The sequence below is a fragment of the Convolutriloba macropyga genome, chromosome 9, assembly GCF_964194025.1.
Source record: "Convolutriloba macropyga chromosome 9, txConMacr16.3, whole genome shotgun sequence".
Lineage (NCBI taxonomy): Eukaryota > Metazoa > Xenacoelomorpha > Acoela > Convolutidae > Convolutriloba > Convolutriloba macropyga.
The window spans coordinates 64,594,090-64,610,926 of NC_134476.1; the positions used below are offsets into that span (position 1 = coordinate 64,594,090).

General features: G+C 36.2%; 1 long non-coding RNA gene across 1 annotated transcript; it reads right to left on the reverse strand.

The window, feature by feature from the left end:
- Window positions 1–12,088: 12,088 nt before the first annotated feature.
- On the reverse strand, window positions 12,089–16,296 carry LOC142345517 (uncharacterized). The gene is made up of 3 exons (XR_012759335.1): window positions 15,953–16,296; window positions 13,082–13,128; window positions 12,089–12,345 (listed from the first exon to the last, which is right to left on the reverse strand). It is a non-coding gene; the product is annotated as an uncharacterized LOC142345517 (long non-coding RNA).
- Between the last annotated feature and the right edge of the window lie 541 nt (window positions 16,297–16,837).

Below are 16,837 nucleotides of genomic sequence, written 5' to 3' on the forward strand. Positions count from 1 at the left end.
TAAGAAATATTTACGTTCTAATATATGTAGAAAGTTGCGAAAAATTTCATTTAACATAACTTTAAGTAAAGATAATCACAACGTGTATCGATTAAGCTGATTTTTGGCTTAATATTCTTAGGTTATCTAGAAAAATGTTAGATGAATACGAACTGATTTGACGTCAATGACATCAGACGAAAAAACCTGTTATATGAGCATCAAAAAAGCTTGCCGTCTAATCTTCACTGGTTGCTTTGTACATAACTAATTCCTATGCGTTGCTTACAGTTTGATCTGAATTGAACCTTTCTGATTTACAGTTGTGTATAATGAGTTTATACCAGTAGCGCAGAGCATATGCTACAAAACAACAGCTCTTACTTCTCGCCTATTCTCTTAAGTCGAATGCCAATGGACCCTCGCACGCGATTTCGATGTGACTCATGTCCTCCGATGTTCGCAAATGACGCCGAGGAAAAAAATAGTGAAATTGACTAGAAAACTTCTACAAATTGTTGGCTGAAAGCAACCTGCTTATTTCTAATTTGTTTAAAAACATAAATAGTTATTCTTAACCAGCATATAAATTTTGTTTGATACATAAATGCGGTAAAAACACTTTTATTTAATTTTTTTATCAGTGTACAATCTAAAGTTTGTCAATATCAGGGGAAATTGGATACCTATACTATATATTAATTCAAGTTCTTTTGTCCGGTGAAGAAAAAATTCCAACCTGTGCACTAAAATTTTGTATATGTCATTCTGAAAATCGAACTTATTTATGCATTTTTTTCATCTTTAAGCTTGCCATACAGATTCGCAATCTGTAATCTGGGTTGATTCGCGCTGCCGAATTATTCAATTACTATTTCAAATTAATTGGTAAAATCGCGGGGCGAATTCACTATAAATTGTGTGGCTGAACGATTCAATATTCTGAATCCAGAATATGCGTAGATTTGGCGGAGCGGAAATTATTTTATTATTAAACTGGTATTTCGCTTAACGTAATAGGACTCAAAATTGTTTGATACACATTATTGCTTTGGCGGAGTAAAATCTAATTTAAGAGAGAGAGACGACTAATTTGAATTAAGAAATTGAGCAGAATGAAATGAAATTAAAATAACTAAAATTGATCAACAATTTGATCACGACAATTGAATTCCAATTGCGGCAACTCAAGATCACGAGACAACATGAACAACACGAACAGACATAGTTATCAGGCACAGGATATAAACAAATTGTAAAACGTGAAAACTTAAGATTTGATCTTCAAACAAGAACTCAATTTATGACTAAATTAATTGGCGAAGGAAAATGAACTAAATTGAATTTAACTACATAACTTGATTTGCTATACCAAATCATTAGCCCCAGAATGAAATGTACTACTGTACCACATTCCCCCTTGACACAATAAATGACGAAGTTATATATCATAAAATTAATAACATATGTACTAGTTACAATAATTACTACTATAATGTTTTCATTTCAGAAAGTTTTAGTTAAAACAGTTTAACGTTCGGCAAATTTTATTCACTGTCACTCTCAAAAAATATTTCCGCCTCGCCGGCCCTCATTGAGGCCTCTGGTCCCTCGTAGTTAGGCGAAATATAGTACTGCGTGGGGTAAGACTGTGCGGGGGAGCATGGACCAACTGTAAATTCTGTTTCGTCGTGCTGACTTTGAGCTGCGGTCGTCTTTAAAGCTGAAATGAGGGACCTGTTTTGGATCTGTGTTTGCTTAATAATTTGTCTCCTTTTGTTTCGCGAGGGTGCACTAGAACTTGAAGCTGTGGATGAACAATTTTGCACAGACCCAATTGATTCGTCTGACGCAGTTACTGAAGGTGTTGAAGGTTGTCTTTTTGACGGTTTCAGTGCCGCTGAAGCCTGGGCAGCAGTTTTCCGTTTTGGTCTGCTAGGGGGCTCCGCGATTTCAATGGATGACAACGGCATTCCCATTGGCACCGCGAAATCACTTGTTACTTCTGCTGGTGGCTTTGGTGGCGCTGTTATAAATGTTTGTTTTGGTTTGGTGGGCATTCGTACTCGAAGAGCTCGAGTTACATTTGAATGTATCAAGGAGACCGCACTAGTATCGTCTGCTATTTTTTGGTGTTTCTCTCGTTTGCCTCCTTCTAATTTCTTTCTGGACTCTTTTGCATAATGACTAATAAGATCTTCAGTAATCTTTCCCGTTAGTGTTTTTGGTCGTCGATTTACACACACCTGTAATACCGTTTGGCGTTCGGCCTTTGTGCCAAATTTAGCCAAATCTGAATTACGAATGGTCACATCTTCTTTTGAGGGCTCCTTTATCACTGATGTAAATTTATCTGTTTTCACCACCAGAGAACCGGGTGCTAACACATCATATAGCCCGTCCAGGCTTTTCTTGGAGCGTTTTGTTCTTGGTCTCTTTTTGGCGAGCTTAAATTCTAGGGAGGCTTCAGTTCGTGGTACCGACAGTCCGACTTCTGGATTAGGGATCACTCTGGATTCTTTGTTTGGGTCCTCATTTTTCCGTTTTCCTCCGTCCTTGCTCAATCTGTCTCTGTTTAATTTGAGTTCTGTGTCACTCCTTTCCTCGTTGTCCCAGTTTTCTTCGGAAATGAGTTCCTTCCATTTGACTGTCTCCAAATCTAAATATTTGTTTAATATATTTTTATATGTCAGACAACTTGGGTCAGGTGTCGTCGATATATTACTTAATGGAGTATTAGCCTTTCTATCAAAATGTGCTTCAAATGGTGATATATTAATAGCCTTTTAACGGCATATTCGTAGTTGGTAAATAATTGAATTTATTGATGCTTTCACATTAATTTGATTTCGCGCCGCCGTTTTAATACAAGCTAGGCGATTCTTGATTGTTTGTATTAGCCTCTCAACTAAACCAATTGCTCTGTGATCGTGTATTGGCGCTTCAATTAACTTTACGTTATTTTGACTATAAAATACTTTAATTTGTTGTCCCGTTTGGCATCGAGCTTGATCTAGTCTAATTGAACGGGGTATTCCGTGTAGCAAAACATACTCCTGAAGGAATTTCACAATAATATCTGCATTAGCTCTCTCAAATACTTCTGCTGTTGTAAATTTTGAAAATCGATCAATACATGCCAGAAAGTAAATCTCTTTATTTATTTCAATATAAATTGGTCCTCCAAAATCAATTTGAATTTCTTCATTTGGAACTTTGCATAACTTTAATGGTGCCCATTTATTATCAGGAATAATAGACTTTAAAATTTTACCAATTTTTACACAGGGATTGCACTTTGCCGTCTTTGTGACTATGTCCCTGTGAATGTACGGCCAACATGCGCGGGTTGCCATATCTGTCATCCCCCATGTTCCAGGGTGAGTAGCATGTAGGGCTTCGACGTAGGCATCTTTGAATGCATGAGGGAGAGCTATCCTGTCGTCGACGCAGACACATCCATTCTTGACATGAAGATCTTTCCAGAATGAGTGTATGTACGGCGATATCTGTTTGCAGCGATCTTCGTTTTCTGTTGATATGCAGTCTCGTATCTCCTTTAATATTCCACCTTTGGTGGTGAGACTGGCCATAAGTGTGCTAGAAAAGATCTTCGAAAGAGCGAAGTTAAATGTGTCCAAGTAGAGTTCGTCTACTGAGGGTGACGTTACTGTTGTTGTGTCTTTATTAGGGGTCACTGGCGTTGCTGATACCACCTGGGCTGTCGATGGTCCTGCCTCGTCTGCAACTCTCACTTTGGAGGGCATCGATTGCTTGATTTGCAGCAAAGTTTATTCATCTGAGTTTGAGTGTGACATCATGTAGACTTTTTTAAACTTATGGGCTACTCGTTGAAAATTGTTCAATTTGGATAGCGACTGATAGGTAGGGCGAGTTAAGGAAAAAAGCGAGTGAGGAATGTTAGCTGTCTCCATTTGGATATTAGAATTTGAGTAATTTGGTGTTAATTTGTTAATTGAGTTATCACTTTCCGTAATTGAAGAATGTTCTGGATTTCGCGGTGCGAATTCACTGCGTAATTTGTTAGTGGAATTTGGAATATTTGAGGCTTATTTTGTAAGCGGATTTCGCGCTGCAAAATCGACGTAATTATCCGCATTTAATAGGAAGCGTTTCGCACTGCGTTTAATCACATCCAATTTTGCTACTATAAATTGCTCGTCATATGCAGATATATTAACTGCTTTTTGTTGCGGTTCGCGAGAGATGTAATCTACTAATCCCATTTTGGAGCAGGGAGATGATCAATTAAATGGCGGTAGTCTATCTACCCAACGTGTCAATCGACTATTATAGGATTTGTTAGCTCTATTCTCTCTCATGATTGAAACAAGAGCCCTATGGTCAGTTATTACGGTAAATGGTTTGCCGTATAATTAATATTTAAAATGTTCAACGGACCAGACAACATACAACAGTTCGAGTTCATTAATGCTATATCTGTCTTCCACAGAATTCAAACATCGCGATGCGAATGCCACAGTATGCCAACCATTTGGAGTTCGTTGTTCTAATGCACACCCCAAACCTTTACGTGAAGCGTCGCATTTTATACGTGTTTCTAAAGCCGGGTTGAAATGCTTATTTTCGGTTGTTTCTGCAATCTTCTCTTTAATAAATGTGAACTGTTTTTCATGTTCATCCGTTCAAAGAAATTTTGTATTTTTCTTAAGCAAAGGTCAAAGTGGGTAACATAATTGCGACAAGTTTGGAACGAATTTTCCTAAGTGATGAACTGAGCCCATAAAGGATCTGAGTTTTTTGAGATTGGAAGGTGCTGATAATTTTCCGATTGCATCTGTTTTATTTGACAATGGTGTTCTACCTGTTTGTGTAATATTATGTCCGAGCCATTCGATTTTATCTTTTACGAAATGACATTTTGCAAGATTTATTCGGTGATTTTCTTGATCTAACTTTATCAGACATTTTCGTACTAAATCGAGATGTTTTTCTATGCCTCCTCTGCTCACTATTAATATATCGTCCAAAAAACAAAAAGTATTATCCAGACCTGCAAGAGTACAATCGATCGCTTTTTGAAATTCAGCCGGCATATCCGTAAGGCCGTAAAATCCAGCTTTAAAACGATATGTGCCGGTCATATTCCCGCTTAGGAGGTTGAAGTTGCAATGGCGGGCCGTATCACTGTGTAAATTGAGTTGGCTGTATGCGTACTGCAAATCAAGAGTCGTAAAATATGCCGTCTCTTGCGGCGCGGTTGACAGTGTTTGAGAAATTGTTAGAATTAGCGAGTCTATATTTGGCATTTGATATTTGTTTCTGTGAATAGCTTTGTTCAGGATTTTGGAATCTAAGGCTATTTTGATTGATTGATCCTTTTTGACCGTAATGACTATTGGAGAAATAAAAAATTAATCAGAGCAATTAGTGAGTTTTTCAATATGTCCTTCGTTTAGCAATTTTTCAAGTTCGATTTTCACTTTTGGTTGGAGATGAATGGGCACTTTTCTTCCTTTTTGACGTGTAACTTGATAATTTTTGTGGAATTTTGAGTTGACCGTGTGATGTTTTGATTTTCCTATTCGGGAGAATAATTTTGGAAATTCCGTTGCAAACGATTTTTTAATCGCACACGGTGGTTCTATATTATTGACTTCCGTATTCGGGCAAGGTTTTTGTGATACTGTTATGCCTAATTTATCGAATAGATCTCGTCCAAGAATTGGTCGAAAACCATCAGCTACGACCGTGATTTTTGCTTTCTGAATTTTCCAATCATTACACCGAACTGGCGTTTTTAAAGTGCCAAAAGTTTTGACAATATCATTAGAAAAAGACTTTAATTCTAATGGTTTTTTCTCCGACCATTGTGATTCCGCACAGTTATACATTATTTCTCTGGCGAGCGACATATTGATAATCGTACAACCGCTACCTGAATCCAGGAGCAAGTGAAAATCTGTGTTGCCGATCGTTATCGTCATATTTTGCAACGCTATTGGCGGTGATCTAACGTTTTCTACTGTCGCAACGTAATTGTTGTCCGAGGAATCATAGTCAGAAATAAATTGTTCATTATAATTATTATAATTTACGTTTTGATTTTCCTGACTTGTATTTTGATCTGTACTTTCGGCAGTTTCTACATTGTGAATACGATTTTTTTGACGTGAATTTCGTGCATTATTAAGTTTTTTCCGACATACCTTGGGGAAATGGTTGAGCAAACCACAATGATTGCTTTTCTTACCCATAGCAGGGCAAACCTGGCGGTGCGTTGTTGTCCAAGCTTGACCAAAACCTCTACATTGACCAACTGCTGCAAGGTTAGCTACTACCCTGCCTGATTGATTTCCACGTGCACCCGCGCCGCGAAATCGATTGAATGATTGTATTGCATTCACCATATTGCCAGTTGCACCGTTATTTGATGATATTCTTTGCTGAATCTGATGGCCCGTTTTCATATTGACTGCAATACTAAGTGCTCTTTCGGGGTCAACTGTGTCGCGGAGAAGTTCGCGTTGAATATCATCATCCAACATGTTTGTGATGAAAATGTCTCTGATGATCACCTCCTCACGATTTTCAAAATTGCAATTTTCCACCAATTCTTTTAAAATGCTGTTGAATTGTTCTACCGTTTCACCCTTTTTCTGCTTCCGTGAGAAGAATACATACCGATCGAAGGTGATATTTCTTGGGCGGATAAAGGCTATCTCCATCATCTCCCAAAATTTGAGTGTAGTCAGGTCATAAATATTGTCATAAGGGAATTTTTGTGTTAGTAAGCGTCTTCCCTCTGTACCGATGCTAAGGTACAAAAGAAACACACATTTCTGATCACAAAGATGCCATGGTCGGTCCCCTCACAGTATTCCCGCTTCTCTTATCTTTTGACATTTTAAGTCCCATTGTAACTTCAATTAACTGTTTCGTATCTGACGGTCTCTCTCCTGTTTCGTATCCGACGTTTCATGTGTTGCATCTTCAATTGGCATCTCGTACTTTGGTTCAGCTGGTAATCGTACCATCGTTGGTTTCGGTTGCAGTAGCGTGTCCAGTGTGATATTCTTGCGCGCGAGAATCGCAAGCTTTACTTGAATCCGCCATTTTTCCCATCTGATTGTTGGGTCCGACGTTGGGCGGTCCCAAAATGGCTCTATCGACAATGGTATCTTTCTAGATTCACGTGCTGACTGCGCCATGTCATACAGATTCACAATCTGTAATCTGGGTTGATTCGCGGTGCCGAATTATTCAAATACTATTCCAAAATAATTGGTTAATTCACGGGGCTAATTCACTATTAATTGTGTAACTGAACGATTCAATATTCTGAATACAGAATATGCGTAGATATGGCGGAGCGGAATTTAGTTCTATTATTAAACTGGTATTTCGCTTAGCGTAATAGGACTCAAAATTGTTTGATACACATTATTGCTTTGGCGGAGCAAAATCTAGTTTAAGAGAGAGAAAACTAATTTGAAATAAGAAATTGAGCAGAATGAAATGAAATTAAAATAACTAAAATTGATCAACAAATTGATCACGACAATTGAATTCCAATTGCGGGAACTCAAGATCACGAGACAACATGAATAACATGAACAGACAAAATTATCAGGCACAAGATATAAACAAATTGTAAAACGTGAAAACTTAAGATTTGATCTTCAAAGAAGAACTCAATTTTTGACTAAATTAAATGGCGAAGGAAAATGAACTAAATTAAATTTAAATACATAACTTGATTTGCTATACCAAATCATTAGCCCCAGAATGAAATGTACTACTGTACCACAAAGCTCCTCGTAATTCATCAATTGAATTTTTAATTGAGTTTGCCTTGCGTTTTCAATCTATATTAAAAACTGATCAGTGATCTCGCACTCCAAAGTCTGTTTGCAAGTTTTAAGATTTGATTACGCCCGGCAAAAGATGGAGCCTGAAAGCTAACCACGAGAAGTTTCTTGTTAAACGGTTTGCAGGTAAGTCTTATCAACACAACACCTAATCAGATGAAGCATTATATTGAAAAACAATAAAACAAGCAAATACAGAAGGTTGATTTTTCAAGCATTTTCGCCGGAAACCCCATATTTCCCAGCTGATTTCCAAGCAAAAATTGCAAATAACCACTGCTATTTTCAAGCAGAAACAAATACATGTTGCTTAGAAAGTGCGCAATATTTTTCACTAAAGTTGAGTTGAAGCTGCGCTCATTTGGTAATTCTTTGAGAACATTCGGGAACTTTTTGAGTACAGAAAGCAGTTTTACAAAAAAAAGCGAACAAAAATCGGATACGGAACCGTCCTCTTTGTTCGCAGGTCTCCCTAGAGTCAAAATTGTTTCCAACAAAAGTGTGCGAAAAGTGCTGAAACTGCTAAAAAACGAAATATGTATATTCAAAATTTATTACAATTACACTACCGCTCCCGTCATCTTGCGCGATTAGTTAAAGTTCATTACTGCATCAGCAATTAATACTAGCCAATCGCCAACCTTTTGTTGTAGCTTAAAGATATTCATCACGAATTCTGCTAATGTAAGTTTTGAGCAAATGTTCTCTGCAATGAAGCTTCGAAATTTTAGCAACTATCCATGAGACATGAGAAGAAGCATCCACCAGATTAAGGATCTCGCACTCCCAAGCTTGTTTACCTTTTCCGAGAAGTGACTACGCTCGGCAAAAGATTCTGCCTGAAAGCTAAGGACGACAAGCTTCTTGTCTAAAAAACTGCGGTTAAGTCTTATCAACACAACACCTAATCAGATGAAGCAATATATAGATGAAGCTATCACATTCAGTAGGCTGCATTATCCTAATTTGAGTAGTCGTTTTCATAAAGTAAAAGAGGAAAACGACAAAAATGTAAACAACTTATCAATTCATTTCTCATTTTTGAAAAGAATGAAGGTCAGACAAATAAAAAACAATAAACCAAGCAAAAAAAGAAGTAAGTCGAGTTTTGACAAAGTTTCTATCGAAAACCTAAATATCCCTGCTGATTTGCAAAAATAGTTTTTAAAAGACCACTGCTATTCTAAATCAGAAACAATTACATGTTGTTTAAAGATTGCGCAATAGTTTTTATTAAATTGGAGTTGAAGCTGTGCTAATTCGGTAACTCTTTGAACATTTCGGTAACTTTTGAGTACAGAGAGTAGTTTTACAAATAAAAACAAGCATAAAATTGGATACGGAACCATCCTCTTTGTGCGCAGCTCTCTATGGTCAATTTTTCTCCACAATAAAAAGCGGGAAAAGTGCTGAAATTGCTGAAAGAAAAAGAATTTTATTTATTCAAAATTGATCACAATTAAAATGTTGCTCCCTCCCCACTCCCAGCTTTTTTGCTGTTTCACCTTGCGCGATTTGTTAACATACATTACTGCATCATCTATCAATACTAGCCAATTGCCAATCATTAGTTATAGCTTAGAGATATTCATCAGCAATTCTGCACGTTTCAGTTTTGAGCAAGCGTTTTCTGCAAAGGATGCTTCTAAATTCGAGCACTCACCCATGAGACATGAGAAGAAGCATCCACCAGATTAAGGATCTCGCACTCCCAAGCTTGTTTACCTTTTCCGAGAAGTGACTACGCTCGGCAAAAGATTCTGCCTGAAAGCTAAGGACGACAAGCTTCTTGTCTAAAAAACTGCGGTTAAGTCTTATCAACACAACACCTAATCAGATGAAGCAATATATAGATGAAGCTATCACATTCAGTAGGCTGCATTATCCTAATTTGAGTAGTCGTTTTCATAAAGTAAAAGAGGAAAACGACAAAAATGTAAACAACTTATCAATTCATTTCTCATTTTTGAAAAGAATGAAGGTCAGACAAATAAAAAACAATAAACCAAGCAAAAAAAGAAGTAAGTCCAGTTTTGACAAAGTTTCTATTGAAAACCTAAATATCCCTGCTGATTTGCAAAAATAGTTTTTAAAAGACCACTGCTATTCTAAATCAGAAACAATTACATGTTGTTTAAAGATTGCGCAATAGTTTTTATTAAATTGGAGTTGAAGCTGTGCTAATTCGGTAACTCTTTGAACATTTCGGTAACTTTTGAGTACAGAGAGTAGTTTTACAAATAAAAACAAGCATAAAATTGGATACGGAACCATTCTCTTTGTGCGCAGCTCTCTATGGTCAATTTTTCTCCACAATAAAAAGCGGGAAAAGTGCTGAAATTGCTGAAAGAAAAAGAATTTTATTTATTCAAAATTGATCACAATTAAAATGTTGCTCCCTCCCCACTCCCAGCTTTTTTGCTGTTTCACCTTGCGCGATTTGTTAACATACATTACTGCATCATCTATCAATACTAGCCAATTGCCAATCATTAGTTATAGCTTAGAGATATTCATCAGCAATTCTGCACGTTTCAGTTTTGAGCAAGCGTTTTCTGCAAAGGATGCTTCTAAATTCGAGCACTCACCCATGAGACATGAGAAGAAGCATCCACCAGATTAAGGATCTCGCACTCCCAAGCTTGTTTACTTTTTCCGAGAAGTGACTACGCTCGGCAAAAGATTCTGCCTGAAAGCTAAGGACGACAAGCTTCTTGTCTAAAAAACTGCGGTTAAGTCTTATCAACACAACACCTAATCAGATGAAGCAATATATAGATGAAGCTATCACATTCAGTAGGCTGCATTATCCTAATTTGAGTAGTCGTTTTCATAAAGTAAAAGAGGAAAACGACAAAAATGTAAACAACTTATCAATTCATTTCTCATTTTTGAAAAGAATGAAGGTCAGACAAATAAAAAACAATAAACCAAGCAAAAAAAGAAGTAAGTCGAGTTTTGACAAAGTTTCTATTGAAAACCTAAATATCCCTGCTGATTTGCAAAAATAGTTTTTAAAAGACCACTGCTATTCTAAATCAGAAACAATTACATGTTGTTTAAAGATTGCGCAATAGTTTTTATTAAATTGGAGTTGAAGCTGTGCTAATTCGGTAACTCTTTGAACATTTCGGTAACTTTTGAGTACAGAGAGTAGTTTTACAAATAAAAACAAGCATAAAATTGGATACGGAACCATCCTCTTTGTGCGCAGCTCTCTATGGTCAATTTTTCTCCACAATAAAAAGCGGGAAAAGTGCTGAAATTGCTGAAAGAAAAAGAATTTTATTTATTCAAAATTGATCACAATTAAAATGTTGCTCCCTCCCCACTCCCAGCTTTTTTGCTGTTTCACCTTGCGCGATTTGTTAACATACATTACTGCATCATCTATCAATACTAGCCAATTGCCAATCATTAGTTATAGCTTAGAGATATTCATCAGCAATTCTGCACGTTTCAGTTTTGAGCAAGCGTTTTCTGCAAAGGATGCTTCTAAATTCGAGCACTCACCCATGAGACATGAGAAGAATCCTCCACCAGATTAGTGATCTTGCACTCCCAAGTTTGTTTGCAAATTCTGAGATGTGATTACGCTCGGCAGAAGATATTGCCTGAAAGCTAAGCACGACAAGCTTCTTGTCAAAAAATTTGCAGTTACGTCTCATCAACACAAAACCTAATCAGAAGGAGCACTATATTTATGGGTTTATCACATTCGGTAGGCTCCATTATCCCGCTTTCTGTAGTCAATATCATAAAGTTAGGGCGGAAAACAAAAACGATGAGTTATCAATTCATCTCATGTGCAAGGATGAGTTATCAATTCAGCTCTCAATGTTGAAAGAACGAAAAACAGAATAACAGAAAAAGATAAACCAATTATCGAAAAAACGGGGTACAACGAAATTTAAACTAATTTCTAAGGAAAAACAAATTTTCCCAGCTGTCATTGCCGAAAACTTAGCAAATCACCAGTGCCATTCTAAATCAGAAACAAATACAAGTTGCTTAAAAAGTGCGCAATGGTTTTACTAAACTTGAATTGAAGCTGCGCTTATTCGGTAACACTTTGAGAAATTTCAGTAACTTTTTTGAGTACGGACAGCAGTTTAACAAAGAAACACAAACAGAAAACCGGATGTGGAACCGTCCTCTTCGTTCGCAGCTCTCTAGGATCAATTTTTCTCCACCAAAAAGTTTGAGAAAAGTGCTGAAGCTGCTCAAAAAAAAAAGAAATTGGTTTATTCAAATTTTGTTACAATTAAACTACTGCTACCCTCCTCCCACCCTCCCAGCTTGTTTCCTCTGTCATCTTGCGCGATTAGTTAACATGCATTACTGCGTCAGCTATCAATTCTGCCCAATCGCCAATCATAAGTCATAACGTAGAGATATCCACCACCAGTTCTGCACATTGCAGTTTTGAGCGCAAGAGTTTCTGTATTGAATGCTTCCGAATTTTTCAGCAACTACCAAAGAGACATGATAAAAAACGTCCACCACCGGAGCTCTTGAAAATCACAATTTTGCTGTTTTTTTAAAGAGAAGCAATTGCTTCTTTCTTATATTTGGTTACTGTCAATACGCTTATGTTGTCATTATTTTATATTTTATTCTACAGAGACATAAATAATTCAAAGTTCTGCGCATAGAAAAACAGTCAACAGTCGAATTTCCACTTTTATTGTTTACTTCATTATTAAAAGCGATAAGTTGATTATTTGGCCCTTGATTAGACGTTTGCAAAATTCTAGTTAACAACAGCCGATGACTCTGAGTCGTAGTTGGGTTCTGAAAATATGATTTTTTTGCTTCCATTTTTTCCTCAATTTCGAGGGGGGGGGGGGGGGGGGGGGAGGTAGATCGAGAAAGTTAAGCTAAACATTTTGTGAAGTCAGTGAGAGACCAACAAAAATTCAGTCCAACCCAAATTGAATATTTTAACGTTTATTCCCAGCCCAACACCCCCTTCCCCCACAGATTAATTGAGTTGATTCCTTTTACTTGCAAAATCCACTTATACTAAAGCCATTCTCTGGATCTTTCCCGTTTGTGTCCCCAGGCTTAGTGGTTTCATGTTCTTGCACCCCCCCCCCCCCCCCCCCCCAAGCGTACGTATCCGCTTACTATGCAATGGCGTATGTTCTATATATGGGGGTGTGAAACGTACCGAACGCGAAAAACCTCTCAAATTTTATACAAAAAAGTATTTTTTTGTGATTGTGATTTTGGAGAGTATCACAAACTGGTCTGCCAGTTCTGCCTCTGCTACCTCCCCCTCTCCGCCTAGTATCTGAAAACAAACAACAACAATTATATGCCATTATTTAACTGACCACTGATTTCCTGGCCAAATTCATTTCATTAGTTCCGTATCAGAACTTAGAAATTGACTCTTCTTTTTTTTTAATTAAAAAGTGATGTATGTATGATATATTAGTATAAGACGGAATTATTGCTTTTTTAGTTTCTTACAAGTATGCTTAAACTATTTGGTTATATACTGAGTTAATCTGATTCAAAAAGGAACGGGCGTGTTTTGATTAACAGTAAATCGTTTTAATGGATCAGCGTTAGCCCCGAAATTATAACTGAACAAGATTACATATATTTGCCAAAAAAAATGATTATATTTGTATCTCAGGTTCAGATGCCAGACGGAATTTGGGTATGTCCAGACCGTCCCAGACGGAAAACTCTTATGTCATCAGACTTTCCGTGCGTTCATGTTCAGACTTTCATCCGTTCAAAGTCAATCAAACTGCAGTTAGTATAAACATAACTTTTTAAAGTTAAAATTAAGCAAAAATTTGTAACACAAATCATTAACTAATTTGTAGGATTTTAAAATGTGTAAATTAAACAATTTTTTCAAAATATTTTTTGACTAAATATGATTTACTGTGGCCTGTAAGGCAAGAATTTTATTTTTTTCGACTTCAGCTGCTTCCTACTATTCAAGAAGTAAAAACTTTTAATAAAACGCAAAAGACAAAGTGCAATTCTTTTCGCGTTCGACATTTTGCTGTTTTTTTTAAAAAAAATCAAGTGGGTTTCCGTTTTCTGCCTTGAAAGCTGCCACTTAAGTGGACATTCTGGAAAAGGAGTGTTATAAGTCATCGGATAGATATTAGTTTTTTTAACAGGGCTGAAAGAAATTTGTGTGTTCATGTCTGTTTTGTCAATATGAAAAGTGTTAGCGCATTCATTTTCAGACTTTCGTGCGTTTATGTCCAAACTTTTCTACGTTCAATTTCAAACTTTCGTGCGTTTTTTGATGTTTCCAGATTTGAACGCACGAACGAATAGTTTCATTTTAATCTTTCTATAGAATCACCTATTTCTGCATTTGAAAAGTCTGCAACAAAATTACAACAAAGAGGAATAATCGTGCTGCGATGTTATCCTATACAAAAATTAACATAAAATGAATTATAAGCAAATTAATTTTAAAACCAGAACATAAAATGAACGACTGCCCGATTGGTGAAAGTTACATCTTATATTAACTGTTATCGTCAGCAGCATTTTGAAATAAAAACTTGTGTTGTTATTCCTTTGCTGTGGTATTCACCTGAACAAGTTTTCAAACTCTAATTCAAAAAGCGACTATAATCTCAAACAAACAAAAGAACACGACACAGGCAAACAAAGACACACACACACACACACACACACACACACATATATATATATATATATATATATATATATATATATATATATATATATATATATATATATATATATAATATATATATATATATATATATATATATATATATATATATATATACAGAGAGAGAGAGAGAGAGAGAGAGAGAGAGAAGAGAGCGAGCAATAATTGTGGGTGTCCCTTTCGTATGATGAAACTGAAAACGTTACTTCATTTTCTCCCCCATAAATTTTAAAATATTTTTTGTAATTTTGTTTCAAACAGTCTTTCAGTTCAAGCGTTGAGAACGCTAATCAGAAATTTAAAATTGAAGATAAAATTCGGTTTTTCTATTCATTAGTTCATCAGCGACAGGTATCCTGAAGGAAACTTGCAAGAAAGGTGTCCCTGCAAGGTAACGGTTCTTCTTGCATAATCTTGCAAAAGAAATATTCCTTCTTGCAAGATTTCGACGATAACCGCCTTCTTTCAAGACTCTTTTGCGACAGTATTTTTTTTCCAAAATAATCATCTAAATTTTACAAGACTCTGGTAAGATGACCGTCTTAATATTGAAAGAAGAGTCTTGTAAGATGATCGTCTGAATTTTTCACCCACACCGCAAAATGAAACATGGTAACGGTGTCTTGGACTGCTCAAGTGCCGATTTTGATTTTGGTTTGCCTATAATCTGCATTTCTCGGCTGCAAAAAGAGCGAATCACGTGGCAGGTTTCTGGCAATCAAAGATACCGCGATTAAAATTACAGAAAAAATCTGTGAGATTCAATTAACACTGAATCCGCTTTTGGATTGTTGAATTTCCGCTTTTTCCAATTTAGAAAAAATGGCGATAAACGCAGAAATAGAAAAGCTTAGTTGTAAAATTAAAACCTACTTACTTTGAATAGCAGGTGTTTATAACTAATGTACGGTGTCATTGAGAATTGAAATTTAAAAAAATACAAAAACAGACAGAGAAAACCTTCTGAAAAGAAAATTAGTTGTCATGCAATAATAGCAGTAGTTTAATAGTTTCTTCGTCAAGGGGTTATTCTATCAATTTTACTTCATAGGAGGACCAAAACAAGACGAAATCTGATTATGACTGACTTTAAAAGAACAGTTACGAATCAATCGATCGAATTACACATAATTCAATGTTGTTTGGTGATGTTTTTTACAAGTGAATCACTTTTTCTAAAAGACAGTTATCTTGCAAAAGAGTAGTAGAAGATAAAGGTTATTTTGCAAGATAACGGTTTTCTTGCAAGATATCGGTTTTCTTGCAAGATAACGGTTTTCTTGCAAGATATCGGTTTTCTTGCAAGATATCGGTTTTCTTGCAAGATATCGGTTTTCTTGCAAGATAACGGTTATCTTGCAAGATAACTGTCTTCTGCAAGAATGTTGCAAGATGTCACAAGATAAGAGTCGGAGTTTGATTAGGGTTGTGAACTAACATGTCTGGGACAGTTGTCTGATAGGACCACGAGGCACAATCAAGTTTGTCTCATCTGCTCGCATAAAAGAACAATCCCTACTAAATATTATGAATATCACAAGAAAGGCGAAAAAGAATTGATGTTTCATGTTTCAAATATCACCAAAGATAACTAGTATATTGGTAAGCTCAGTACACAAAATTATTTTATATATGTTAATTCTTTTTTGATAAGAAGTTTTTTCTCTGAAACACACACGAGTTAAAACGTGCAATTACAACTTTAAGATTTTAAGCAGCTTTATTTTTTTCTTGGTGGAGGAGTTACAACGCAAATAATTTTCTCTTGTACCGGGTGGAAAAATTGACCGCATCAGTAAATTGAGGTTTGTAAGGTCAAGATACACACTTGGAACCAATAATTTATATGTCACATATGATAATTATTTGGGTAGGATTTCAAGTATAACAAAAATATGCTGATAAATTAACTTCGACTAATAATCTGTTGGTCTTTTTTCACCAAATAAATTATATCAATACACTACCCAGGTTGAGGTCCCAGACCGAAAGTCGATATGTCCAGACCGAAATGAACGCACAAGGTGGCGTCGTGCGTTCAAAATTACACGGTCTGGAAAAAAAATGAACGCACGATAGTTTGGTCATATGCAATTTTGAACCCACGATAGTCTGGACGTAAGCAATTTTGAACGCACGAAAGTCTGGACATTGTGACTCGGAGCGCACGAAAATTTTTTGAATGGAAACAAGAATGCCAAAAACTAATGAGTCCATTTTTGACTAAACACTCTTAATAGAGTGCTCACTCAAGTGAAAGCTTTCTATCAAGAAAACCTCAACTCACTTGAGTTCAAAAGTTACAAAACATCGAATGCAGGAA